Source organism: Sinocyclocheilus rhinocerous, unplaced genomic scaffold (assembly GCF_001515625.1).
Source record: "Sinocyclocheilus rhinocerous isolate Xijiao unplaced genomic scaffold, SAMN03320098_v1.1 scaffold107, whole genome shotgun sequence".
NCBI classification, from domain to species: Eukaryota; Metazoa; Chordata; class Actinopteri; order Cypriniformes; family Cyprinidae; genus Sinocyclocheilus; species Sinocyclocheilus rhinocerous.
Genome location: NW_015635024.1, coordinates 367,746 through 377,770, shown reverse-complemented (window position 1 = coordinate 377,770; position 10,025 = coordinate 367,746). Strand labels below are relative to the sequence as shown.

At 37.1% G+C, this 10,025-nt stretch overlaps 1 protein-coding gene across 2 annotated transcripts in view; it reads right to left on the bottom strand.

Moving 5' to 3' along the window:
• The window catches only part of LOC107746079 (type II inositol 3,4-bisphosphate 4-phosphatase-like), a 120,950-nt gene extending 111,738 nt beyond the window's left edge, over positions 1-9,212 (bottom strand). Inside the window, exons 1-2 of one of the 2 annotated variants that reach the window (XM_016560148.1) lie at positions 8,914-9,212; positions 3,945-4,024 (exon numbers count right to left, since the gene is read on the bottom strand). The gene's annotated coding sequence lies outside the window, so the exon portion shown is untranslated. The remainder of the gene's footprint in view (positions 1-3,944; positions 4,025-8,913) is intronic. The other variant, XM_016560151.1, reaches the window with a different exon arrangement.
• Positions 9,213-10,025: the final 813 nt, after the last annotated feature.

The window sequence follows — 10,025 nt, the reverse complement described above, 5'->3', positions numbered from 1 at the left end:
TATCCTATAAAATAATGTAAAACTATTACATGGGCAATTATAAATATTAATGGATGGTGAATTTATTCACTATTGGCAGGTGAGTCAAAAATTTAACTTGGATTGTCAGAAAAATGCAAAGAACACAGAACAACAATACAACTGCAATACTACTACAAAATAATGCAAATAATTATGGTCAAGCAGGTACAGAAAAAAAATCTGTAATTTTACACCCTGACCTCACATATGATGAAGCTTTCATTAGGAAAGTAGAAATTTAATTTGGAGTAAGAGCGAGCTGCTAACGTTTAGAGGACGCTAGATTTCATTCGCCATGGGTACGGCACATCTCTACCCATAAACTCCCTCCCAATCAATAGACCGACTGTAAAGTGATTGAATTCAAGACTCGAAGATCTCCAGTGCAGGCCACTGTTTATTGCCCTACACTCCGGGCATCTAAGACTGCTTGGATAAGGATCTATAAATAACTGAGTGTGTCATGATATAGAGAGAGGAAGAGATAAGTCAGAAATGAAAAGGTGACCTGCGAGGGGATGAAGAGAGGAAAGACAAGACTTCCTGAAACGCAGCGCAGCAGAGCTGACTACTGTGTGAAAGGTCTCGGCCGGGTCGAACAATAGAGTCACAAACACACACGACGCATGCACTGCTTTCCTATTATTAAACAACTGAAGCCAAAGTGAAAAAGTGAAAAGCTTCTTTACCGTATAGATACCAAAATAGTGCGCTGATTATGAACAACTGAAGAGCTGAAGAGTGCCGACGACTTTCCACTTTGAAACTTTCTGAAAGTATTTTTGCCATACATGAAATACATTGCAAAGGCATTTCAGAAAATGATCCAAACAAAAGCTCTGAGAGGAATCACAACACTGCACAAAGATAAAAGACTGTGTACTTTAAATCTTTTATGAGTGAATGAACTACACGTCACATAAAGCACTGCGATTGTGCAATTTAAAAAATAAAATATAATAAATTCAAAAATAAATGTAACTTGCATTTATGCATTGAATAAACGTACAAAATATTAAAATATTATAAATATAAAAAGTTACATATAAAAAAGTACAAAAAATATGTAGAATTTATTACAAATATCAAATGTATTAATGATTTGATACAATGCCCGAAAAAGAAAATGTACATCTAATGCTTTTGAAAAACACCATAAACTATACATAAACAAATAGGCTACAATATATAGTGGGATCCAAAAGTCTGACCACATTACAACATGCAAGACTTGTTGCAGTATTAAACAAAAATAAAACTTTCGATTTCTGAAAAAAATCACAAAAGAAAAAGAAATATTTAATATTCTATACTATTTCTAGGTCACTCAAGTAAATGAGTCATGACTCTTTATACACTGTATGGTCAATAAGTCATGGCAACATGTTTTTCCATTACTTTAACCTATTTCAAATTCCTTTTTTAAGTTATACATGATTCAGCTTGATTTTTTAAGTCATTTTAATATAATTTAAGTTGAAATAACTTGTACAGCCAATTTGATTACACTTCAAATTTTAGGCAGCAACTGAACTTGAGTTTTTAAGTAGAAATACAGTAAGTGGAAATTTCTTACAGTGTACAGACAGTCATACTTTCTTCCAGCGAAGCTCAAGATGCTCTTTGAAACATCTTAGATCATGCTGAAGCTCCACTACAAATAATGTGTTTTTTGAACATTAAAGCATGTCAACATATTCTGTTACACCAAATACACCAAATAATGATCTTTAAAAAAGCATCATATGACCCCTTTAAAGCAGAAGAGACACAAACCAAATATTAAAACAATCTGAAATTCACCTTAATTTTTCAATCCAACTTGTCCACTATTGTACAATATAGAGAAAAATAGCTTTCCAGACTTTTGGACCCCATGTACTGTACGCCTTGCTGCATTACACAAGAGACGGTCCTTTTGTACTTCTGCTGCTCTTCACCAAATAGAAACGCTAGTCTGAGTTTCAAGAGAGACAGAAAGAAAGACAGAGAGAAAACAACCAGCCACCGACAGCGAAACAGAACAAACAACAACAAGCAAGGGCCAGTGTACACCGTAACATGAGCAATGTGCCAAATAAAGAGAAACAATCCTCTATTAATACTAATGTTGTTATCTGTGGTACAGTGTGCCGGGAATCCCTCCGTCTGTCACTCACAGTCACAACACTATCAATCATGACACACCAACTCTGCTTCAAAACACAGCAAGCTATCTTAATGTTTACTGCATGCTTACTGTCAAGGAAACTTCTGAGGGCACTTCATAGGCAGCAATTCAGCAAACAGCACTCCAATTTGGCCAAAACAAGCTATCTTATAAGATAGCCGTTTGGTAAATGCTGTCTACGTAGACAGCTCACTAGGTTTTGGAGCAGATCCAGCACGTCTGTGTACACAGGAAAAAATAACCGCACCGAAGCAGCTGTTTGAATTCCGAATCATTTAGTGAACGACAACAAGGTGACAAAACAGTCGGTTTTCAGGTCTCTCTCAAGGCCCTGATGGCATGATGCAGATGCTTATGGATATGAATGTGTCCTGCCTGCACCGTCTGTACTAATTTAGAATAACAAATTTAATTTAATTCATTTAATTGCTGCTTAAATATGATTTACAGTACATTTACAGGAACAACCCCACTGGGAGGAGCACAATGGTGATCACTGTTAATGAATCGCACTTTGTGGGCTTTGAACCTACAGCCTTTTAGGTTGGCAGATTAGATCTATGACTACTAAACCACATAACGTAATGTTCTTCACATTACCCAGCTTTCATATTTACCCACTTATCCAGCCCTTAACTACCTAAAAACTATTCAAACTAGCATACAATAGGGATTGACTCTATTACTTAAGTATTTATATTAATATACTTGTTTTTGTTGGAAAATTCAACAAAACAATGGTTCATTAAATTGAAATTTGTTAAATATCTAATTTTCTATAATCCAGTGAATTAATGTTGACTTTAAACTCAGAATTCTGACAATTCCAAGTTTACATCTCAGAATTCTGTTTTTTTTTTTCGTTTCTGCAACAGAATTAAAAATAAAAAAGTAACTGTGACTCGCAATTCTGACTTTACATATTCTGAGAAAAAAGTCAGAATAATTACAAAAAAAGTCTAAATTGTGAGATAAAAAGTTACAATTACCTTGCAATTGTATTTTTTTTTTTAATTAAAAATAAAAAAGTAACTGTGACTCGCAATTCTGACTACATATTCTGAGAAAAAAGTCAGAATAATTAGAAAAAAAGTCTAAATTGTGAGATAAAAAGTTACAATTACCTTGCAATTGTATTTTTTTTTTACGTGGCAGACATGGGCTTCCATATAAAAAAGATAGTTTTGACTCGAAATTCATTGGATGTACCACATTTAAAGCACAATGATTCTTGGCACCAGAAAAGCAACTAAAATGTACCAGTTTGAGACATGTCCTGACACATTCCTCGATGTCTAAATAACATAAATCTACTTTGAAACCCGTTTTCAAAAATATGCGTTTTCAGTCCCCATAACGTCGTTGTCGTGTAAACGAACAGGCAAAATGCATAAAAAGTTTCCTGTTTTTGGCTGAAAAGTTGCCGCGTAAACGGCCCCTAAGGTGCTTTAAACCGTCATGCAGCCCTAGCCCTACCGTACAATGAAAATTCAAGCTGTGCATTCATTGGACAGTCAGATCGAGCTGTGTGGCAACTAAATATGTGCCAAATACAGGAGCAGATGGCCTGTTTTCTGCTGGTCTCAGTTCTGTTTGATCAGCTGTGGGTGCCTGACATCATCCACCTCCAGAGAACTCATCACATGTGCACGGAACCCAGCAAATGAAGTTCACGCCATAAAACGACAGCACAGCCTCAATTAAGTCAGCCCTGCAGACAATGCTAAAACTCACATCCCACAATCCAACTCACCTCAGGCTGAGAGAAAGCTGCTGGTCCTTGGACTGGAGGAAATCAGCCACGGAGAAGCTGCTACTTCCCAAGAAGTTGCTCTAAAGAGGAAACAAAGGAGAATGTGGTCATGACATGAACGCAGACATCACCCAGCTGTAGAATGTGTGTGATAAACACATCCGGAGATTGTCCTACATACACTTTTCATTAATGATGTCACTCTATCTAAACTGTTCAACTTTCAATGTTACAGTTGCTTTGTAAATTCCATACGAATTCCTGAATTTGAATTATTGTAGCAAATAGAATGTAGAATTGGAAAGCAAATTTTAAATGTACTGAAGCAGAATCAAAAAAGAATTGAAAATCAAAGTTTAAGACAACATTTGAATGCTGAAAAAGTAAAAAAAAATAGATAGACAGATAGATAGATAGATAGAAACACACAGAGTGGGCAAGAGACAGATTGCTAGAAGAGTAAGAGAAATGGAAAAATGTTTTGTCAAGAAGGACTTGAAGTTTAGCAGTCGCTCAACAGACAGATGGACAGACACTGACGGAGGTCAACAGACTATTGAAAGCTCTAGGAGTGACGGTTCAGAAATGTCTGGTCTCAGAAGGATGCAGCAGCTTAAACACAACTGCTTTGTCAAGCAACAATGAGAAAACACAGACATAAATGTGGACTGGATGCATTCATCGCTCTGGTTTTGTTCCGCTGAGAGAGAACCGGTCATAGCAAGGACACGCAGTCCTCTACGCTGCCTTAATTAGTAATTACAACACACTCAAACACATACACATAGACAGGGACAGGAATCCCTCGACATTTCTTAAAAATTAATTACCGTGCTGCATTCTTCACTGTAAAGACTCTGTGCAGGCCAAAACCAACTCTGATTTTTGGGAGAAATGCTGTGGAATTGATTTATACATGTGTTAAATGGAGCTGAGAGTCTTAGGGCGTTTTCACACCAGGCTGGTTTGAAGCATTTGTTTCTCCCTAGCATCAGATATGGATATTACATAACATAAAATACCATATCAATTATATATAATCTCCTCTTTATTTCTGAAGGATCATGTGACACTGAAGACTGGAGTGATGGCCGACGAAAATTCAGCTTTGCATCACAGAATTTATTTTTTTTATTTTAAAGTATATCAAAATAGAATACCGTTATTTTAAATTGCAATAATATTTCACAGTATTCCTGTTTTTTCTGCATTTTTGATCAAATAAATGCAACCTTGATGAGCATAAGAAACTTATTTAAAAATATAAAAAATCTTACTGATCCCAAACTTTTGAACGGCTATATATATATATATATATGGAACCCCTTCAAACAATATTTTTCAACTCTTCCACTCCACAAATCTAACTCACTTTAAAATCACTGCAAAGCAAACATGAGCGCCACGTAATATCACCAAATGTTCCTGTCATTTGACTGTTTGCCTTTTTTAAATAACGATTTACCCGTAAAGGAGCACATATGGTGTTTACCCAGACAAAGTGTTGTCACAGATCAAGAATACGGAGTACAGTTTGGCTTTGACAGCGATGTGGGGTAACTGGGAACAAGTGTTTATTCCTGAGGAGGAATTGGTTTAGCATCATCATCACTTCAATTCAGCTAAATAAGAAGGTCACTAGCCACTATACAGGAGGTTAAAACAGAGCAAGTAGTGATTTATTGATGTTTTACATGTGCTGAAAAGGTTACGGGCCAATTCACAGTATTGACAAAGACTTTAGTGGAAGAGCCAGATGTGTGTCGAGGTAATAGCTAAATCCTCTACATACACTTCAGAAGTACACTACTATACATCACACAACATATAGTGTACAGTTACTCTTCTGGTTTGCCTTGGTCTATGTCTTTTTGTAAAGATTGCAGTGCCTGAGGAACACAATCTCAAGCATCATTACTCCACAAAACTCGATGAACAGTGTGCTAAGTGTGAGGAAAAGATCAGTCATGCAACTCTGAAAAAACGCTGTCTGTGCAGCAGAATCGGTTTCAGAGAGTGACGAGATAAAGGAGAAACTAATGCAACCACTGAGACTAGTCATCTACATACAGTATATCTCTACATATACCACTTGCACCGGTTGCAACTGTTCAAGCAGTCTCTTTTAGATCACCTGACTACTGTAAGTCAATTGGATTGTTTTAAAATAAAAATACCAAATGTATATTGAATACTGAAGGAGCAACACAGTAAAATAGAGCAGTGAATGAAGTTTGACTCATTGCAAAACTAAGTAAATATGACCCCAGACTTAAGGCAAAAGGCCTTTAACACACACTAGAGTGATATATATTGATACAGGTGCAATACTGATATGACAACATTTGTCATCATATGCAAATAGTTTAAATATGGGAAATCTAAAAAATAACAGCAACATTTAAGTACAAAAGGTGAAAATCACCACCTCAGCAAGTGTGTAACCACATTTCAATTCATTAAATTAATTCTGACATTTTATAACCTCTCATTTCCTGTATTACTTTGCTGTAATTCTTTGGCCAAAGTGTGTTTTTTCATGCATTTCTATTCTATATACTGTTATTACTCAACAGCTCCTTAAAAACTATTGATTTTATCACCTTGAACAAAACTGAAAATCATAAAATGTGATCAGCCATTCTCATTAGCAATATGAATCAACACTCAAAATCAACCTTTAGACCTTTAGCAAGTATTTGTTTTATTGATATGGCCATATCTGCAATCCATTTAGACGGGTAGGTGTTTAGGAAAGTCGTTTTAGTTTCTGTTTAGAGTTCGGTTTAGAATAACAAACCTCAAAATGACCTTTTATCCCAGAAGGCCTTAACTCCTGTTGTACTTTACTCTAGAAATACTCTGCATGATTTATCTTGCTTTTCTTCTTCCTAGAGCACTTTTATACAGACACACTCACAACAGTGTGAAATCTTGATAACAAACCACTTGCAGCGTAAGGGTTTTTGTTTTGCTGTACTGTCTTTCTTTCTTTCTTTCTTTCTTTCTTTCTTTCTTCCTTCCATGCTGAAGCTCTGAGGAGACTCATGAAGGACCAGACATCACCGCAGAAATAGTCAAATGCGAGAGCGTTTTTATCTCGTGTACTTTTCCAACTGCTGGTGGAGGAATTTTTCTGCTTTTAAAGGGCATCCTTTACACTGACCTCTTCTACACGAACACTTCCTTCCTCAGCGCTTTCACGCTAATAGAGCAGCTTCTCAGGTGCATTGCAACATAGCAAAACCAAACGCACACACACACACATACACATACACATACACATACACATACACATACACATACAAATACACACATATATACTTGTGTGTGTGTATATATATATATATATATATATATAAAAGATACCCAAGAACACAAAAAAACAACAACAGCTAAAAAAAAACAAGCTATTAAAGCCATTTATACTACAGACAAAACAGAGCGTCTAAAAACCTGTTATGAACACACATAAACTCAAGCAATAAATGTGCGTGGACACAAACAGACACAGAGAAAAGAAGAGACGCAGCCCCTCATTTTCACCAACAGCTTTATAGTTTATAGCCAGAAGGAGCAGGACAATCTGCTCGTCACTCAAGCTGACGAACATAACAAAACTTGATAAGCATTTCCTGAAGGAAACAGCAATTTGCAAGGCAGCAAAACATGTGTTATGGTTTAAGGTGAGTGTATGTGTTAGTCCTTGATTGAGAGTGAATGAAATGCCGCATCAGAGACGCTCTGACGCTGTCATGTCATGCAGCATATTGCTTCTGATCAGTTGCACATGAAAAACATCACATGCAACAGTAAAAAGTTACATCTATGCAAGGAAGACCAATGTGCATATAGATATCGCAATGACATCACTGTTGGATACATTTGAAATGCTGAACATTCTATGAATGCAAGTCAATGGGAATATGGGAAAGTATATATATTGCTCAGGCCACTTAATCAGCCAATATTTAGCCAATTTAATATATATAGATATATATACTCTAGTTATATACACACACACACACACACACATATATATATATGTATATATATAGTGATTATCTATATATAATATATAAGAATCTATATCCAAATAAGATTTTCTATAATAAAATTAACATTCATATCGATGTGATGTAAATCCAGTTTACCACTCATACTTAGCACAACCAACACTAAAATTACAGACAAAAGAAGCGCTTTAAATGGAGAACATTAAACAGTTCAAACAGAATTAAATCCAGTAGTTTAACACTGAACAAACGCTCGCCAGAATGTCTGAGGAATATCAACATGGTTCTGCTTTGCAAGTGAAATGAGAGAAAGAGGAAAGATAAAAGTGAAGTTTCCTGACATTAATAATGAGCTGCTGCTGCCACTCTCACTCTCTATGTGTGTGTGTGTGTGTGTGTCGGAGGCTAAACACAAACTTCTGATCATGCCCTCCCCTCGTCACCGGAGGAAGCGTGCATGCTCAAAACATGACACCAACACAAACACATACACACACTTACCTTGCTACCTAAAAGAAGACATACCGCACACATCTGCTGTTTATATAAACCTAATTCTGACTCCAGACTACCTCAAAGAAACTTTCTGCATGCTAGGACTCAAAAAATATCATGCAATTTATTCATAAATCATTCAATAACCTCCCCAAAGGGAGAGTTTGCCACATTTAGCTCACGTCTGGGTACCATTTCCCCCCCAAATTACAACAAACACACATCTGGCTCTTCAAAGACAACACATCTCACACTCCAAATCCCCAAATGCACTTATTCCCCACACAACTAATTCCCACACGGATCACACCAATGTCAGTCCAGCACCAGCCAATCCATCCCACCTGTGCGTTCGGGTCATTTGGCTTTGGGTGACAAAGCGCAGAACCCTTAAGATGATCCGCACCAGCACAAACGCACTCAAACGCTGCATGATGCCATCCTGAAAGCAGACTCACTTGTTAAGAGTAGCGCTCGCACTCGGAGGTCCACAGAGGAAGTGTCCTAGCAGAGCCGTCGCGGGGCAGAACCGCCTCACAGGGTTGCTGCACGAGACCGCATCTCCTCCTAAGGACACATTTGCAGCCTCCTTCCAGTCTATGCATACCAGCCGGGGCGAGCAAACACACGTGCATGCAGCAAGCATGCAGAGCAGCAACACGACCCGACTGAACGACTGAATAAACCACTGCAGATCTGAGCACACGCCAGAGACACAGAGAGAGAGAGAGAGAGAGGGAAAGGGGGAGGGAGTAAGACTGGGGAGGCGTGTAATACTCAGAGATTAAGGAAAGAACAGAAAAAAAGAGAGAGAGAGAGAGCGACAACAAAAGTAGGTGAGTCAGAAAAGAGAAACAGACACACCTCACATGGGTTCAACAGTGACGGGGGTCAGTGACTCAACAGCTACTTGAATTAACACACCCAGACACACGCTGATTTTGTGTGTGTGTGTGTGTGTGTGTGTGTACGGTCCTTATAGTCTGATATTTGCATGTTTTCGCTCTGCAGTCGGAGGAATTACAGTTTTACAGGCTTACAGCTAATCCACAAACACGCTTCAGAGCCACGTTTTCTGAGAAAAAGGAGGCCGTGGCTCATCAAAAATCTATATAGTATGATAACATAATTGATATTATGGAATTAAAGCAAAAGAAACATTATGAAACATTAGGTTAAATGGAGATTGATTATGATGGATTATGATGGTTTGCTGTCACTCCCTCAGCCGTTGTATTAGAAACACTCACACAGCAGCATTAACTATTTTTCTGTAATTTAATAAAAGGTAATAAAGCATAATGAGAAGTACATATGCAACCCTGCACCACAAAACCAGTCATAAGTAACACAGGTATATTTGTAGCAAAAGTCAACAATTCATTGTATGGGTCAAAATTATTATTTTAACCCATATCAAATCATTAGGATATTAAGTAAAGATCATGTTCCACGAAGATATTTTGTAAATTTCCTACCGTGAATCTATCAAAAATGTATTATCATTAGCAATATGCATTGCTAAGAACTTCATTTAGACAACTTTAAAGGTGATTTTTTCAATATTTGG